Raw genomic sequence first — 19,872 nt, 5'->3', positions numbered from 1 at the left:
GCAATCATGAAGCTAAATGACAAGTTATTTGGTAATGAGACTTGGGAAGATGAACCCCCTTTGCTCACCAAAGAACGGGATGACTTGACTAGGCAGAGATTACCTCAAAAGAGACAGGATCCTGGGAAGTTCTCAATACCTTGTACTATAGGCACCATGACCTTTGAGAAAGCTCTATGTGACCTAGGGTCAAGCATAAACCTCATGCTTCTCTCTATAATGGAGAAGCTAGGGATCTTTGAGGTACAAACTGCAAGAATCTCACTAGAGATGGCAGACAATTCAAGAAAACAAGCTTATGGACTTGTAGAGGATGTTCTGGTAAAGGTTGAAGACCATTACATCCCTACTGATTTCATAGTCTTAGAGACTGGGAAGTGCATGGATGAATCCATCATCCTTGGCAGACCCTTCCTAGCCACAGCAAAGGCTGTGATTGATGTTGACAGAGGAGAATTGATCATTCAAGTGAATGAAGAATTCTTTGTATTTAAGGCTCAAGGATATCCCTCTATAACCATGGAGAGGAAGCATGAAGAGCTTCTCTCAAAATAGAGTCAAACAGAGCCCCCACAGTCAAACTCTAAGTTTGGTGTTGGGAGGCCACAACCAATTTCTAAGTTTGGTGTTGAACCCCCACATTCAAACTCTAAGTTTGGTGTTGGGAGGTTCCAACATTGCTCTGAGTATCTGTGAGGCTCCATGAGAGCCCACTGTCAAGCTACTGACATTAAAGAAGCGCTTGTTGGGAGGCAACCCAATGTTATATTTATCTATTTTCCTTTGTTATTTTATGTTTTCTATAGGTTGATGATCATGGAAAGTCACAAAATCAATTGAAAAAGCAAAAACAGAATGAAAAACAGAAAGAAAAACAGCACACCCTGGAGGAAAACCTTGCTGGCGTTTAAACGCCAGTAAGGGCAGCAATCGGGCGTTTAACGCCCAGTCTGGCACCATTCTGGGCGTTTAACGCCAGAAAGGTGTACCAGACTGGCGTTTAACGCCAGGAATGGGCAAGAAGCTGGCGTTAAACGCCAGAAATGGGCACCAGCCCGGCGTTTAACGCCAGGATTGGCAGAAGGAGCATTTTTGCTCGCCACTTGGTGCAGGGATGAATTATCCTTGACACCTCAGGATCTGTGGACCCCACAGGATCCCCACCTACCCCACCACTCTCTCTCTTCTTTTTCTCCATTCACCAATCACCTCAACACCTCTTCCCCAAAAATCTCTCACCTATCAAATCCCACCATTCTCTTCACCACTCACATCCATCCTTCATAAAACCCCACCTACCCTACAATTCAAATTCAAACTACTTTCCCTCCCAAACCCACCCACAATGGCCGAACCATACACCGCCTCTCCACTCCTATATAAACCCATCCTCACTCCTTCATTTTCACACAACCTACACACTACTTCTCCCCCTTGGCCGAAAATCAAAGCCACCTCCATCTCCTCTATTTCTTCTTCTTCTACTCTCTTCTTTCTTCTTTTGCTCGAGGACGAGCAAACCTTCTAAGTTTGGTGTGGTAAAAGCATTGATTTTTGTTTTTCCATAACCATTATGGCACCTAAGGCCAGAGAAACCTCTAGAAAGAGAAAAGGGAAGGCAAAAGCTTCCACCTCCGAGTTATGGAAGATGGAGAGATTCATCTCAAGGGTGCATCAAGACCACTTCTATGAAGTTGTGGCAATGAAGAAGGTGATCCCCGAGGTCCCTTTCAAACTCAAAAAGAGTGAATATCCAGAGATCCGACATGAGATTCAAAGAAGAGGTTGGGAAGTTCTTACCAACCCCATTCAACAAGTCAGAATCTTAATGGTTCAAGAGTTCTATGCCAATGCATGGATCACCAAGAACCATGATTAAAGTGTGAACCCGGATCCAAAGAATTGGCTTACAATGGTTCGGGGGAAATGCTTAGATTTTAGTCCGAAAAATGTAAGGTTGGCATTCAACTTGCCCATGATGCAAGGAGATGAACACCCTTACACTAGAAGGGTCAACTTTGATCAAAGGTTGGACCAAGTCCTCATAGACATTTGTGAAGAGGGTGCTCAATGGAAGAGAGATTCAAGAGGAAAGCCGGTTCAACTAAGAAGGCATGACCTCAAGCCCGTGGCTAGGGGATGGTTGGAGTTTATCCAACGCTCAATCATTCCCACTAGCAACCGGTCCAAAGTTACTATAGATCGGGATATCATGATTCATAGCATCATGATTGGAGAGGAAGTAGAAGTTCATGAGGTTATATCCCAAGAACTTTATAAGGTGGCGGACAAGTCCTCTACCTTGGAAAGGTTAGCCTTCCCTCATCTCATTTGTCACCTCTGTTATTCAGTTGGAGTTAACATAGAGGGAGACATCCTCATTGATGAGGACAAGCCCATCACTAAGAAAAGGATGGAGCAAACAAGAGATCCCACTCATCATGAAATCCCTGAGATGCCTCAAGGGATGCACTTTCCTCCACAAAACTATTGGGATCAAATCAACACCTCCCTAGGAGAATTGAGTTCCAACATGGGACAACTAAGGGTGGAGCACCAAGAACATTCCATCCTCCTCCATGACATTAGAGAAGATCAAAGAATCATGAGAGAGGAGCAAAAAAGGCAAGGAAGAGACATCGAGGAGCTCAAGCACTCCATAAGATCTTCAAGAGGAAGAACAAGCCGCCATAACTAAGGTGGACCCGTTCTTTAATCTCCTTGTTCTTTATTTTTCTGTTTTTCGAAAAATCATGCTTATGTTTATCTATGTTTGTGTCTTATGATCATTAGTGTCTTAGTGTCTATACCTTAAAGTTATGAATGTCCTATGAATCCATCACCTTTCTTAAATGAAAAATGTTCTTAATTGAAAAAGAGAAGAATTGCATGAATTTTGAATTTTATAACAGATTAATTATTTTGATGTGGTGGCAATACTTTGACTTCTGAATGTATGCTTGAACAGTGCATATGTCTTTTGAATTTGTTGTTCATGAATGTTGGCTCTTGAAAGAATGATGAAAAAGGAGACATGTTACTGAGGATCTGAAAAATCATAAAAATGATTCCTGAAGCAAGAAAAAGCAGTGAATACAAAAAAAGGGAAAAAAAGAAAAAATAAATAAATAAAGTCGTGATCCAAGGCAAAAAGAGTGTGCTCAAGAACCCTGGACACCTCTAATTGGGGACTCTAGCAAAGCTGAGTCATAATCTGAAAAGGTTCACCCAGTTATGTGTCTGTGGCATGTATGTATCCAGTGGTAATACTGGAAGACAGAGTGCTTTGGGCCACGACCAAGACTCATAAAGTAGCTGTGTTCAAGAATCATCATACTTAACTAGGAGAATCAATAACACTATCTGGATTCTGAGTTCCTATAGAAGCCAATCATTCTGAATTTCAAAGGATAAAGTGAGATGTCAAAACTGTTCAGAGGCAAAAAGCTAAAAGCCCCGCTCATCTAATTAATACTGATCTTCATAGATATTTTTGGAATTCATAGCATATTCTCTTCTTTTTATCCTATTTGATTTTCAGTTGCTTGGGGACAAACAACAATTTAAGTTTGGTGTTGTGACGAGCGGATAATTTATACGCTTTTTGGCATTGTTTTTAGTAATGTTTTAGTATGTTTTAGTTAGTTTTTATTATATTTTTATTAGTTTCTAGTTAAAATTCACTTTTCTGGACTTTACTATGAGTTTGTGTATTTTTCTGTGATTTCAGGTATTTTCTGGCTGAAATTGAGGGACCTGAGCAAAAATTTGATTCAGAGGCTGAAAAGGACTGCAGATGCTGTTGGATTCTGACCTCCCTGCACTCGAAGTGAATTTTCTAGAGCTAGAGAAGCCCAATTGGCGCTCTCTCAACTGCGTTGGAAAGTAGACATCCTGGGCTTTCTAGCAATGGATAATAGTCCATACTTTACCCGAGATTTGATGGCCCAAACCGGCGTTCCAAATCAGCTCAAAACTGCCCGGCGTTAAACACCGGAACTGGCACAAGAATGGGAGTTAAACGCCCAAACTGGCACAAAAGCTGGCGTTTAACTCCAAGAAAAGTCTCTACACATGAAAGCTTCAATGCTCAGCCCAAGAACACATCAAGTGGGCCCGAAAGTGAATTTTTATGTCATTTACTCATCTTTGTAAACCCTAAGCTACTAGTTCTCTACAAATAGGACCTTTTGCTATTGTATTTTCATCTTTTGATCACTTTAGATCTTAGGATCATCTTTGGATGTCTAGTTCTTAGATCATTGGGAGGCTGGCCATTCGGCCATGCCTAGACCTTGTTCTTATGTATTTTCAACGGTGGAGTTTCTACACACCATAGATTAAGGTGTGGAGCTCTGCTGTACCTCGAGTATCAATGCAATTACTATTGTTCTTCTATTCAATTCAGCTTATTCTTGTTCTAAGATATCACTTGTTCCTCAACTTGATGAATGTGATGATCCGTGACACTCATCATCATTCTCATCTATGAACGTGTGCCTGACAACCACCTCCGTTCTACCTTAGATTGAGTGGATATCTCTTGGATCCCTTAATCAGAATCTTCGTGGTATAAGCTAGAATTGATGGCGGCATTCAAGAGAATCCGGAAAGTCTAAACCTTGTCTGTGGTATTCTTAGTAGGATTCAAGGATTGAATGACTGTGACGAGCTTCAAACACGCGATTGTGGGGCGTTAGTGACAGACGCAAAAGAATCACTGGATTCTATTCCGACATGATCAAGAACCGATAGCTGAATAGCCGTGCTGTGACAGAGCGTGTTGAACATTTTCACTGAGAGGACGGGACTGTAGCCACTGACAATGGTGATGCCCAACATACAGCTTGCCATGGAAAGGAGTTAGAAGGATTGGATGAAGACAGTAGGAAAGCAGAGAGACGGAAGGGACAAAGCATCTCCATACGCTTATCTGAAATTCTCACTAATGAATTACATAAGTATCTCTATCTTTGTTTTATGCTTTATTCATAAATCATCCATAACCATTTGAATCTGCCTGACTGAGATTTACAAGATGACCATAGCTTGCTTCATACCAACAATCTCCGTGGGATCGACCCTTACTTACGTAAGGTTTATTACTTGGACGACCCAGTGCACTTGCTGGTTAGTTGTGCGAAGTTGTGATAAAGAGTTGAGATTGCAATTGAGCATACTATGCTGATGGCGCATTTGATGATCACAATTTCGTGCACCAAAAATCAAAATAGCATGCTCTGTAAGCTACTTAAGGAACAGGAGAAGCAAGGGCGTGAACTGCCGGAGCTGAAGCGCCAAAAGCTACCTCTTGAAGGACCAGATACCCACAGACTGAAGGAGCATCCACCTCCCAAACTAAAGGTTGTTGAGTCCTAATCTTAACTCTATGATAACTCTGCTATTAGAAATCTATTTTTAGAATCATAGGAATAGTAATCATGAATGTCCTTACTTTTCATTTTTGATTTTATACCCAAGTAAGCTATACTTTATTTTTTTCATCATCACTAAACATGAATAAAATAGCAGATTTTTAGAGTAAGGAGGCAATTTTATCTTCGAGTTCTTAATAAGAAAAATTTAAATTATTTATATGTGGTGACAATACTCTTTGCTCTCTGAATGAATGCTTGAACAGTGCATAAATTTTGATAGTGAAGCTTATGAATGTTAAAATCATTGGCTCTTGAAAGAATGATGGAAAAAAAGATAAATATTGTTGATAATCTGAAAAATCATAGAATTGATTCTTGGAGCAAGAGAAAGCAAAAAAAATGGCGAAAAAAAAGAAAAGAGAAAGAAAGAAAAAAAAAAGAAAAAGAAAAAGCAAGCAGAAAAAGCCAATAGCCCTTAAAACCAAAAGGCAAAGCGTAAAAAGGGTCTAAGGCTTTGAGCATCAATGGATAGGAGGGCCTAAAGGAATAAAATCCAGGCGTAAGCGGCTGAATCAAGCTGTCCCTAACCATGTGCTTGTGGCATGCAGATCCAAGCGAAAAACTTGAGACTGAGTGGTTAAAGTCGTGATCCAACACAAAAAGAGTGTGCTTAAGAACTCTGGACACCTCTGACTGGGGACTTTAGCAAAGCTGAGTCACAATCCGAAAAGGTTCACCCAGTTATGTGTCTGTGGCATTTATGTATCCGGTGGTAATACTGGAAAACAAAGTGCTTAGGGTCACAACCAAGACTCATAAAGTAGCTGTGTTCAAGAATCAACATACTTAACTAGGAGAATCGATAACACTATCTAAAATTCTGAGTTTCGATAGATGCCCGTCATTCGGAATTTCAAAGGATAAATGGAGATGCCAAAACTATTCAGAAGCAAAAAGCTACTAGTCACGCTCATCTAATTAGAATTTGAGCTTCATGTACACTCTGAGATGCTATTGCCTCTTGATTTTCTTTGGCCTATTTCGTTCATCTAGTTGCTTGAGGACAAGCAACAGTTTAAGTTTGGTGTTGTGATGAGCGGATATTTTATACGCTTTTTGGAGGTATTTTCATATGTTTTTTAGTAAGATTTAGCCACTTTTTAGTATACTTTTATTAGTTTTTATGAAAAAATCATATTTCTAGAATTTAGTATGAGTTTGTGTGTTTTTCTGTGATTTCAGGTATTTTCTGGCTGAAATTGAGGGACATGAGCAAAAATCTGATTCAGAGGCTGAAGAAGGACTGCAGATGTTGTTGGATTCTGACCTCCCTGCACTCGAAGTGGATTTTTTGGAGTTACAGAACTCCAAACGGTGCGCTTCAAATTGCGTTGGAAAGTAGACATCCAGGGCTTTCCAGAAATATTTAATAGTTCATAGTTTGAGTGAGTTTTGACGACGTAAATTGGTGTCAAAACGCCAGTTCTCTACCCTTTTCTGGCGTTAAAACGCCAAGGCTGGCATAAAAGTTGGAGTTAAAACACCCAAACTGGCACAAAAGCTGACGTTTAACTCCAGGAACAGACCTCTACACGTGTAAAGCTCAATGCTCAGCCCAAGCACACACCAGGTGAGTCCGGAAGTGGATTTCTGCATCATTTACCTATTTCTGTAAATCCTAGTAGCTAGTTTTATTATAAATAGTACTTTTAGAGATTTATTTTGTACATCATGACATTTTACATCTGACTTTGTATCTTTTACAGCATGAGTCTCTAAACCCCATGGTTGGGGGTGAGGAGCTCTGTTGTGTCTCGATGGATTAATGAAATTACCACTGTTTTCTATTCAATCACGCTTGCTTCCGTTCTAAGATATTCATTTGCACTTAAACATGATGAATGTGATGATCCGTGACACTCACCACCTTTCTCAACTTATCAACACGTGCCTGACAACCACCTCCGTTCTATCTTAGATTGAATGTGTATCTCTTAGCCTCCATTCCGAAAGATCGGAGTCTTCGTGGTATAAGCTAGGATTATTGGCGGCCATTCATGGGATCCGAAAAGTCTAAACCTTGTCTGTGGTATTCCGAGTAGGATCTGGGAAGGGATGACTGTGACGAGCTTCAAACTCGCGAGTGTTGGGCGTAGTGACAGACGCAAAAGGATCACATGATTCTATTCCAACATGATCGAGAACTGACAAATGATTAGCCGTGCGGTGATAGTGCACATGGACCATTTTCACTGAGAGGGTGGGAAGTAGCCATTGACAACAGTGACACCCTGCACACAGCTTGCCATGGAAGGAGCCTTGCATGCGTGAAGAAGGAAACAGTAGGAAAGCAGAGATTCAGATGACAGAGCATCTCCAAAACTCTAACCTGTTCTCAATTATTGAATCACAAGCACCTTTTCTTTCATGCTCTTTTATTTTGTTGCAAACAAAACCCTTTTCATTGATACTCTCCTGACTAAGAGTTACAAGGTAACCATAGCTTGCTTCAGGCCGACAATCTCTGTGGGATCGACCCTTACTCACGTAAGGTATTATTTGGATGACCCAGTGCACTTGCTGGTTAGTTGTGCGAAATTGCAAGTGTGATTGCAATTTCGTGCACCACAGAGGGCGATTTCTGAAGCTCGTCTGGCCCAGTCTCAAGCCCAATTGGAAAAAAATAGGATAGGGGTGAAGGAGGCCAAGACACAACATACCATTAGATAGAAAATTACATAGTCTTCACTTCTAGAGAGAGAAATTCTTGCTTCTCTCTAGGTTTTATTATTCCTTGCTCAATTTTTGTTTCAATCCATAGATTAGATCTTGTTCAAATTCAATTTTACTACCATAATTGTAATTTCTCTAGTTTAATTTTGCTTAGTAGTTTTGTAATTCAAGGTATCTTACTTGTGATTTTAGTTCTTGTTGGATTTGATTTTTAATTAATGCATTAAGGTTTTTGTGTTTGATATATGTTGTTTGGTTTATTATTATTGATAATTGATAGATGGTAGAATTGATTTAGGTTAATTTCTCAATTTTAAGATGTCTTATATTAGTGCTCACCAAGTATTTGTGAAGATGCAACTTATGATTATGGAGTAGATTTCTATTCTTGGCTTTGGGGTTGAATAATTGGAGACTCTTGAATTGTCAAAATCTAGTGTTGATTGGTAATTAAAGGTTGCTAGTTGACTTGAACTCCACTAAAACTAATCTTTCACTAAGATTTGATTAGGAATTATTAACTAGAGTCAATTGTGCTCACTTGACTTTCTTTCATTTGTTAGAGGATGACTAAGTGAGAGTACTAGACAATTACTATCACAATTGAGGATGATAGTGAGGGTAGAAATTCTAGTTCTCACTCCTAGCTAAAGCTTTTTAGATTGACTGATTGTCATTCCTTTTTGTTGACTTTAATTTCTTTGCTCTTTTAGCTTAATTTCACATTCATTAGTTATATGCCCTTTTTATTGCTATCATTTTATTGCATGCTTGTTAGTTAGTCAATTACTTGATTGGTAATTCTAGTTGTTTCAATTTAATTGTTCATTGTTCATTGCTACTAGATTCTTGTCACTTCACTTTTTCCGCAAGCAATTCAAAACCCCCAAAATTTCCTAACCAATGATGTGCATTCATTTGCAAGTTCTAGGAAAAACAACCCGGGATTCTACTCCCGATAATTGATTTAATTATTGTGACACTTTTCTAAACTTTGATTGGGGAACACTTGTCGGTTTGGACTATTCTTGTGACGTTCGAGTTTGAAAATCTTAGAATTTTCTAAGCCGACATTTATCCTCCGTTAAGTTTTTAGCTCTGTTACCGGGGACTTTCATATGTGTGCCATACTGTTGGTTGGTGTGAATATGTGCATATATGAATAGTCACTTTTTGATTGTTACTTTGTTCTTGGTTATTATTTAGGATTTGTAGTTAGTAGTAATTGGTAGTTCTTTTACTTTAGTATTTCTTTTTTTTTTGTCATGAACTCTATGTTTTCTCTATTGAATGACGTGTTCATTTCTGGATCCGAGCTTGGCCCCATTTGATCTTGAAATTGAAAGACCTTTATTACATATTAGGCAAGCTCGGCGTCGGTTGGCCTTTGGGGGTAGTGAAGCGGCTCCGCCAAGTCACCAACCTTTTTCGAGGTTGAGCCTGAGGCATCATTTGAATAAGGAACGGTCTATTCTTCTGTTGATTCTATTGATGTCACTTTTTCTGAATTAGGTACTGAGACTATCGCCGCTCCAAGGAGAGTTACTCTTAAGGAAGCGGGTGAACCTGACATTACTCTTCAACCACTCCAAGTCTGCTATCCCAACATGGATGGTAACTTTGAGTTAAAAACCGGTTTGATCAATTTGTTTCTCAAGTTTCTTGGCTTACTCGCTCAAGATCCCGTCAAGCATCTTAAGGATTTTCAAGTGATGTGTTAAACCACTAGGAGACATGGTTCAGGTGAGATTGCTATTTTGGTATTTGCTTTCCCTTTCTCTCTTGAGGGAAGAGCAAAAGAATGATTCTACACTCAACCAGATGAAGTGGTTACAAATTGGGAATTACTCCGAAAGAGAGTTCTTGGATAACTTCTTCCCACTGCAGGTGACTGGTGCATGGATTTGTGATCATCAACAATGGCTCCAATGACTTGGTAGCTCTCACACGTGAATTACACTTAGTCACAAATCCGCACAACTAACCAGCAAGTGTACTGGGTCGTCCAAGTAATACCTTACGTGAGTAAGGGTCGATCCCACAGAGATTGTTGGTATGAAGCAAGCTATGGTCATCTTGTAAATCCCAGTCAGGCGGATTCAACTAATTTAAGAGATTATTGGTTTAAATAATGATTAATAAAATAAACAGAAAATTAGTAAATAGTTACTCATATAATTCAATGGCGGGAATTTCATATAGGTGTATGGAGATGCTATGTTCCTTCTGAATCTCTGCTTTCCTGCTGCATCCATTCAATCCTTCTTACTCCTTTCCACGGCAAGCTGTATGTAGGGCATTACTGTTGTCAATGGCTACATCCCATCCTCTCAGTAAAAATGGTCCAAATGCTCTGTCACAGCACGGTTAATCATCTGTCGGTTCTCAATCAGGTTGGAATAGAATCCAATGATTCTTTTGCGTCTGTCACTAACGCCCAGCCTTCAGGAGTTTGAAGCTCGTCACAGTCATTCAATCCCGGAATCCTACTCGGAATACCACAGACAAGGTTAGACTTTCCGGATTCCCATGAATGCCACCATCATTTCTAGCTTATACCACGAAGATTCTGATTAAGGAATCCAAGAGATATGCGCCCGGTCTAAGGTAGAACGGAAATGGTTCTCAATCACGCGCGTTCATAAGTAAGAATGATGATGAGTGTCACGAATCATCACATTCATCAAGTTGAAGTGCAACGAATATCTTAGAACAGCAATAAATGGAATTGAATAGGAAATAGTAGTAATTGCATTAAAACTTGAGGTACAGCAGAGCTCCACACCCTTAATCTATGGTGTGTAGAAACTCCACTGTTGAAAATACATAAGTGAAAGAACCAGGCATGGCCGAGAGGCCAGCCCCCAAGATCTAAGAACTAAACGTCCCAAGATGACTAATACACTAGTAAAAAGTTCTATTTATACTAAACTAGCTACTAGGGTTTACAGAAGTAAGTAATTGATGCATAAATCCACTTTCGGGGCCCACTTGGTGTATGTTTGGGCTGAGCTTGATCTATCCATGAGCTGAGGCTTCTTTTGGAGTTGAACGCCAAGTTGTAACGTGTTTTGGGCGTTCAACTCCGGTTCGTGACGTGTTTCTGGTGTTTGACTCCAAAATGCAGCATGGAACTGGCGTTGAGCGCCAGTTTACGTTATCAATTCCCGGATAAAGTATGGACTATTATATATTTCTGGAAAGCTCTGGATGTCTACTTTCCAACGCCGTTAAGAGCGCGCCATTTGGAGTTCTGTAACTCCAGAAAATTCATTTCGAGTATAGGGAGGTCAGAATCCAACAGCATCAGCAGTCCTTTGTCAGCCTTCTTATCAGAGTTTTGCTCAGGTTCTTCAATTTCAGCCAGAAAATACCTAAAATCACAGAAAAACACACAAACTCATATTAAAGTCCAGAAATATAAATTTATCATAAAAACTAATGAAAACATCCCTAAAAGTAACTAGATCATACTAAAAACTACCTAAAAACAATGCCAAAAAGCGTATAAATTATCCGCTCATCACAACACCAAACTTAAATTGTTGCTTGTCCCCAAGCAACTGAAAATCAATTAGGATAATAAGAAGAGAATATACTATAAATTCCAAAATATCAATGAATATTAATTCTGATTAGATGAGCGGGATTTGTAACTTTTTGCTTCTGAACAGTTTTGGATCTCACTTTCTCCCTTGAAGTTTAGAATGATTGGCTTCTCTAGGAACTTAGAATTTCGGATAGTGTTATTGATTCTCCTAGTTAAGTATGTTGATTCTTGAACACAGCTACTTTTTTGAGTCTTGGCCGTGGCCCTAAGCACTTTGTTTTCCAGTATTACCACCGGATACATAAATACCACAGACACATGACTGGGTGAACCTTTTCAGATTGTGACTCAGCTTTGCTAGAGTCCCCAGTTAGAGGTGTCCAGAGCTCTTAAGCACACTCTTTTTGCTTTGGATCACGACTTTAACCACTCAGTCTCAAGCTTTTCACTTGGACCTGCATGCCACAAGCACATGGTTAGGGACAGCTTGATTTAGCCGCTTAGGCCTGGATTTTATTTCCTTGGGCCCTCCTATCCATTGATGCTCAAAGCCTTGGATCCTTTTTACCCTTGTCTTTTGGTTTTAAGGGCCATTGGCTTTTTCTGCTTGCTTTTTCTTTTTCTTTCTAAATTTTTTTCGCAAGCTTTTGCTATTTACTGCTTTTTCTTGCTTCAAGAATCAATTTCATGATTTTTTAAATTGTCAATAACATTTATCTTTGTTCATCATTCTTTCAAGAGCCAACAATTTTAACATTCATAAACAACAAGATCAAAAATATGCACTGTTTAAGCATTCATTCAAAAAACAAAAAGTATTGTCACCACATCAATATAATTAAATTAAATTCAAGGACAATTTTCGAAATTCATGTACTTCTTGTTCTTTTGAATTAGAAACATTTTTTATTTAAGAGAGGTGAAGGATTCATGGAATTATTTATAGCCTTAAGACATAGTTACTACATACTAATGATTATGAAGTAGAGACACAAAACATAAATTGACATGAAGCATAAAAATCGAAAAACAGAGAAATAAGAACAAGGAATGAGTCCACCTTAGTGGCGTCTTCTTCTTGAAGGACCAATGATGTCCTTAAGCTCTTCTATGTCCCTTCCTTGCCTTTGTTGCTCCTCCCTCATTGCTCTTTGATCTTCTCTTATTTCATGGAGAATGATGGAGTGCTCTTGATGTTCCACCCTTAATAGTTCCACATTGTAACTCAAATCTTCTAAGGAAGTGTTGAGTTGTTCCCAATAGTTGTTGGGAGGAAAGTGCATCCCTTGAGGCATCTCCGAGATTTCTTGGTGATGAGCTTCCTCATGCGTCCCTTGGGCTCCATGAGTGGGCTCTCTTGTTTGCTCCATCCTTTTCTTAGTAATGGGCTTGTCCTCCTCAATGAGGATGTCTCCTTCTATGACAACTCCAGCTGAGTAACATAGATGGCAAATAAGATGAAGAAAAGCTAGCCTTGTCAAAGTAGAGGACTTATCGGCTATTTTGTAGAATTCATGGGAGATGACTTCATGAACTTCTACTTCCTCTCTAATCATGATGCTATGAATCATGATGGCCCGATCCACAGTAACTTCAGATCGGTTGCTAGTGGGGATGATGGAGCGTTGAATGAACTCCAACCATCCTCTAGCCATAGGCTTGAGGTCCAGTCTTCTTAGTTGAACCGGCTTGCCTTTGGAGTCTCTTTTCCATTGAGCTCCTTCCACACATATGTCCATAAGGACTTGGTCCAACCTTTGATTAAAGTTGACCCTTCTAGTGTAGGGGCGTGCATCTCCTTGCATCATGGGTAAGTTGAACGCCAACCTCACATTTTCCGGACTAAAATCTAAGTATTTCCCCCGAACCATTGTAAGATAATTCTTTGGACTCGGGTTCACACTTTGATCATGGTTCCTAGTGATTCATGCATTGGCATAGAACTCTTGAACCATTAAGATTCCGACTTGTTGAATGGGGTTGGTTAGAACTTCCCAACCTCTTCTTTGGATCTCATGTTGGATCTCCGGATACTCATTTTTCTTGAGCTTGAAAGGGACCTCAGGGATCACCTTCTTCTTGGCCACAACATCATAGAAGCGGTCTTGATGGGCTTTGGAGATGAATCTTTCCATCTCCCATGACTCGGAAGTGGAAGCTTTTGTCTTTCCTTTTCCTTTTCTAGAGGATTCTCCGGCCTTGGGTGCCATCAATGGTTATGGAAAAACAAAAAGCTTATGCTTTTACCACTGATGAGCGGATAATTTGTACGCTTTTTGGCATTGTTTTTAGTATGTTTTTAGTATGATCTAGTTAGTTTTTAGTATATTTTTATTAGTTTTTAGTTAAAATTCACTTTTCTGGACTTTACTATGAGTTTGTGTGTTTTTCTGTGATTTCAGGTATTTTCTGGCTGAAATTGAGGGATCTGAGCAAAAATCTGATCCAGAGACTCAAAAGGACTGCAGATGCTGTTGGATTCTGACCTCCCTGCACTCAAAGTGGATTTTCTGGAGGTACAAAAGCCCAATTGGCGCGCTCTCAACGGCGTTGGAAAGTAGACATCCTGGGCTTTCCAGCAATATATGATAGTCCATACTTTGCCCAAGATTTGATGGCCCAAACCGGCGTTCAAAGTCACCTCAAGAAATTCCAGCGTTAAACGCCGGAACTGGCACCAAAATGGGAGTTAAACGCCCAAACTGGCACCAAAGCTGGCGTTTAACTCCAAGAGGAGTCTCTACACGAAAATGCTTCATTTGCTCAGCCCAAGCACACACCAAGTGGGCCCGGAAGTGAATTTTTATGTCATTTACTCATCTCTGTACACCCTAGGCTACTAGTTTTCTATAAGTAGGACCTTTTACTATTATATTTTCATCTTGGTAGCTATCTTTGAGTTTTATGCTATCTTAGATCATTGGGAGGCTGGCCTCACGGCCATGCCTAGACCTTGTTCTTATGTATTTTCAACGGTGGAGTTTCTACACACCATAGGTTAAGGTGTGGAGCTCTGCTGTACCTCGAGTATTAATGCAATTACTATTGTTCTTCTATTCAATTCCGCTTGTTCTTTGTCCAAGATATCACTTGTTCTTCAACTTGATGAATGTGATGATCCGTGACACTCATCATCATTCTCACTCATGAACAAAGTGACTGACAACCACTCTTGTTCTACAAGCAATCAAAGCTCTAGTGAATATCTCTTGGATTCCTGATAACACGATGCATGGTTGATCGCCTGACAACCGAGTGCTCGCCTGACAAACGAGCCAGCCATTCCGTGAGATCAGAGTCTTCGTGGTATAGGCAAGAACTGATGGCGGCATTCAAGAGAATCCGGAAGGTCTAACCTTGTCTGTGGTATTCTGAGTAGGATTCAATGATTGAATGACTGTGACGTGCTTCAAACTCCTAGCAGGCGGGGCGTTAGTGACAGACGCAAAAGGATCAATGGATTTTATTCTGGCCTGACCGAGAACCGACAGCTGATTAGCCATATGCTGTGACAGAGCATGGGAACATTTTCACTGAGAGGATGGGAGGTAGCCACTGACAACGGTGAAACCCTACATGAGCTTGCCATGGAAAGGAGTAAGAAGGATTGGATGAAGACAGTAGGAAAGCAGAGAGACGGAAGGGAAGGCATCTTCATTCGCTTGTCTGAAGCTCTCACCAATGATATACATAAGTACCTCTATCTTTATCTTTATGCTTTATTCGTTTATCACTATACCCATTTGAGTCTGCCTGACTGAGATTTACAAGGTGACCATAGCTTGCTTCATACCAACAATCTCCGTGGGATCGACCCTTACTCGCGTAAGGTTTATTACTTGGACGACCCAGTGCACTTGCTGGTTAGTTGTGCGAAGTTGTGTTTATGCCATGGTATTGAGCACCAAGTCTTTGGAGCCATTACTAGGGATTATTTCGTGTATTAAAAAGTATTGATCACAATTTCGTGCACCAAGTTTTTGGCGCCGTTGCCGGGGATTGTTTTTGTGTATGGACAACTGACGGTTCATCTTGTTGCTTAGATTAGGTATTTTTCTTCAGAGTTCTTAAGAATGAATTCTAGTGTTTCAAGATGATCTGTTGAAATCTGGCTGGCTGAGAAGCCATGTCTAATTTCATTGGACCGAGGTTTCAACTAATCATCACAATAGCTTGTTGATTTCTATCAATCTTGCTATTGGAGCAATGATCTGCTAAGGCTTGGCTGGCCATTGGCCATGTCTAGTGTTTTGGACCGAAGCTTTCTTTGAAAGCTTGGCTGGCTGTGAAGCCATGTCTAATTCCTGGACCGGAGTCTTAGACTAGCATTGCAATGATTCCTGGAAATCAGGTTGAGAATTCTGAAACCTTTATTTTCTATCTTCATATAATTTTCGAAAAAAGCACAAAAAAAAAATTTCACAAAATCATAAAAACCAAAAATATTTGATGTTTCTTGCTTGAGTCTAGTGTCTCATCTTAAGTTTGGTGTCAATTGCATACATTCATTCATGTGTCTTAAGGATCTTCAAGTAATTCTTGATGATTTCTTACTCTGATCTTTGAATTCTTTTGACTTGAGTGTTTATGTGTCTCATATAGTGTCAGTAGTATACAAACTGCTAAGTTTGGTGTCTTGCATGCATTGTTATTTGTTTCTTATTGCATTTTAATTATTAAAAATCCAAAAATATTTTTAATTTGTGTCTTTTCAAGTCAATAATACAAAGAATTGAAGATTCAGAACATACTGCAGAGGAATTACACAGAAAAAGCTGAGCATTCAAAAATGCCCAGTGAAGAAGACAGACTGGCGTTTAAACGCCAGCCAGGGTACCTGGTTGGGCGTTTAACGCCCAAAGAGGTAGCATTTTGGGCGTTAAACGCCAGAATGGATACCATTCTGGGCGTTTAACGCCAGGATGGCACTAGGGGGAAGATTTTGTTTTTCAAATCAATTTTTTTTCAAGTTTTCAAAGTTTTTCAAAATCAAATCTTTTTCAAATCATATCTTTTCAATCAAATGTTTTCAAAATCAATTTCTTTCTTTTTTTCAAAGATACTTACTAACAATTAATGATTTGATTGAGCATTTCAAGTATGTTGCCTTTTCTGTTGAGGAAGGTTTAATATTTGAATCATATCTTTTCTTGTTAGGCAAGTCATTAATTTTTAAAATCAAATCTTTTAAAAATTGTTTTCAAAACATATCTTTTAAAATTGTTTTCAAATCAAATCTTTTCAATCATATCTTTTTAATCACATCTTTTTCAAATTAAGTTTTCAATCAAATCTTTTTAACTTCTAATTTCAAAATCTTTTTCAAAAATCACTTGATTTCTTTTCCACTTTGAATTTTCGAAAATTATCAATCAATTTTTCAAAATGTTTTTGACATCTTTTTAATTAATTTTCGAAAATTCTCTTCCCTTCTTCCCACATCCTTCTATTTATGGAGTACTACTCCTTCTTAATGCACAATTCGAACTCGATCTAATCAAGTTCGAATTCTTCTACCTCCTTCTTCTATTTTTCTTTTCCTCTGACACCTCAAGGAATCTCTATAACTGTGACATAGAGGATTCCATATTTTCTTGTTCTCTTCTCTTTCATATGAGCAGGAGCAGAGACAAAGGCATTCTTGTTGAAGCTGACCCTGAACCTGAAAGGACCTTGAAGCGAAAGCTAAGAGAAGCTAAGGCACAACTCTCTGTAGAGGACCTAACCGAATTCTTCAAAGAAGAAGAACCCATGGCAGCCGAAAACAACAGCAATGCCAACAATGCAAGGAAGGTGCTGGGTGACTTTACTGCACCTACTCCCGATTTCTATGGGAGAAGCATCTCTATCCCTGCCATTGAAGCAAACAACTTTGAGCTTAAGCCTCAATTAGTTTCTCTAATGCAACAGAATTGCAAGTTCCATGGACTTCCAATGGAAGATCCTCATCAGTTTTTAGCTGAGTTCTTGGAAATCTGTGACACAGTCAAGACTAATGGGGTTGACCCTGAGATCTACAGACTGATGCTATTCCCTTTTGCTGTAAGAGACAGAGCTAGAATATGGTTGGACTCACAACCTAAAGATAGCCTGGACTCTTGGGAAAAGCTAGTCAATGCCTTCTTGGCAAAGTTCTTTCCACCTCAAAAATGGAGTAAGCTTAGAGTGGAAGTCCAAACCTTCAGACAGAAGGATGGAGAATCCCTCTATGAAGCTTGGGAAAGATACAAACAATTAATCAGAAAATGTCCCTCAGACATGCTTTCTGAATGGAGCATCATAGGTATTTTCTATGATGGTCTCTCTGAACTATCCAAGATGTCCTTGGATAGCTCTGCTGGAGGATCTCTTCATCTGAAGAAGACGCCTACAGAGGCTCAGGAACTAATTGAGATGGTTGCAAATAACCAATTCATGTACACTTCTAAAAGGAATCCTGTGAATAATGGGACAAGTCAGAAGAAAGGAGTTCTTGAGATTGATGCTCTGAATGCCATACTGGCTCAGAACAAGATATTGACTCAACAAGTCAATTTGATTTCTCAAAGTCTGTCTGGAATGCAAAAAGCACCAAGCAGTACTAAGGATGCTTCATCTGAAGAAGAAGCCTATGATCCTGAGAACCCTTCAATGGAAGAGGTGAATTACCTAGGAGAACCCTATGGAAACACCTATAATTCTTCATGGAGAAATCACCCAAATTTCTCATGGAAGAATCAAGAGAGACCTCAACAAGGTTTCAACAACAATAATGGTGGAAGAAACAGGTTTAGCAATGGCAAGCCTTTTCCATCATCTTCTCAGCAACAGACAGAGAACTCTAAGCAGAACCCCTCTGACTTAGCAACTATGGTCTCTGATCTAATCAAAACCACTCAAAGTTTCATGACTGAAACAAGGTCCTCCATTAGGAATTTGGAGGCACAAGTGGGACAGCTGAGCAAGAAAGCTACTGAACTCCCTCCTAGTACTCTCCCAAGCAACACAGAAGAAAATCCAAAAGGAGAGTGCAAGGCCATTAACATGGCCGAATTTGGAGAGGAAGGAGAGGAAGTGAACGCCACTGAGAAAGACCTCAGTGGGCGTGCACTGACCTCCATTGAGTTCCCCAATGAAGAACCATGGGAATCTGAGGCTCAAAGTGAGACCATAGAGATTCCATTGGACTTACTTCTGCCTTTCATGAGCTCTGATGAGTATTCTTCCTCTGAAGAGGATGAGTACATCACTGAAGAGCAAGTTGCTAAATACCTTGGAGCAATCATGAAGCTAAATGATAAGTTATTTGGAAATGAGACTTGGGAGGATAAACCTCCTTTGCTCACCAAAGAACTGGATGACTTGTCTAGGCAGAAATTACCTCAAAAGAAACAAGATCCTGGGAAGTTTTCAATACCTTGTACCATAGGCACCATGACCTTCAAGAAGGCTCTGTGTGACTTGGGGTCAAGTGTAAACCTCATGCCTCTCTCTGTAATGGAGAAGCTAGGGATCTTTGAGGTACAAGCTGCAAGAATCTCACTAGAGATGGCAGACAACTCAAGAAAACAAGCTCATGGACTTGTAGAGGATGTTTTGATAAAGATTGAAGACCATTACATCCCTGCTGATTTCATAGTCCTAGAGACTGGGAAGTGCATGGATGAATCTATCATCCTTGGCAGACCCTTCCTAGCCACAGAAAAGGCTGTGATTGATGTTGATGGAGGTGAACTGATCATTCAAGTGAATGAAAAATCCTATGTGTTTAAGGCTCAAGGATATCCCTCTATTACCATGGAGAGGAAGCATGAAGAGCTTCTCTCAAATCAGAGTCAAACAGAGCCCCCACAGTCAAACTCTAAGTTTGGTGTTGGGAGGCCACAACCAAACTCTAAGTTTGGTGTTGAACCCCCACATTCAAACTCTAAGTTTGGTGTTGGGAGGTTCCAACATTGCTCTGAGTATCTGTGAGGCTCCATGAGAGCCCTCTGTCAAGCTACTGACATTAAAGAAGCGCTTGTTGGGAGGCAACCCAATGATTATATTTTATATATTTCTCTTTGTTATTTTATGTTTTTTGTAGGTTGATGATCATAAGAAGTCACAAAATCAATTGAAAAAGCAAAAACAGAATGAAAAACAAGAAGAAAAATAGCACACCCTGGAGGAAGAACTCACTGGCATTTAAACGCCAGTGAGGCTAGCAGTTGGGCGTTTAACGCCCAGTCT

General features: G+C 39.8%; 1 non-coding gene across 1 annotated transcript; it reads right to left on the bottom strand.

Annotated features, from left to right (window-relative positions):
• Positions 1 to 17,817: 17,817 nt before the first annotated feature.
• Positions 17,818 to 17,925, bottom strand: LOC130943190 (small nucleolar RNA R71). Its single transcript, XR_009071719.1, has one exon. It is a non-coding gene; the product is annotated as a small nucleolar RNA R71 (small nucleolar RNA).
• Positions 17,926 to 19,872: the final 1,947 nt, after the last annotated feature.

This window comes from Arachis stenosperma, chromosome 7 (genome assembly GCF_014773155.1).
Source record: "Arachis stenosperma cultivar V10309 chromosome 7, arast.V10309.gnm1.PFL2, whole genome shotgun sequence".
NCBI lineage: Eukaryota > Viridiplantae > Streptophyta > Magnoliopsida > Fabales > Fabaceae > Arachis > Arachis stenosperma.
The sequence above is the reverse complement of the archived record's forward strand: the minus strand, read 5'-3'. Positions and strand labels throughout refer to the sequence as shown.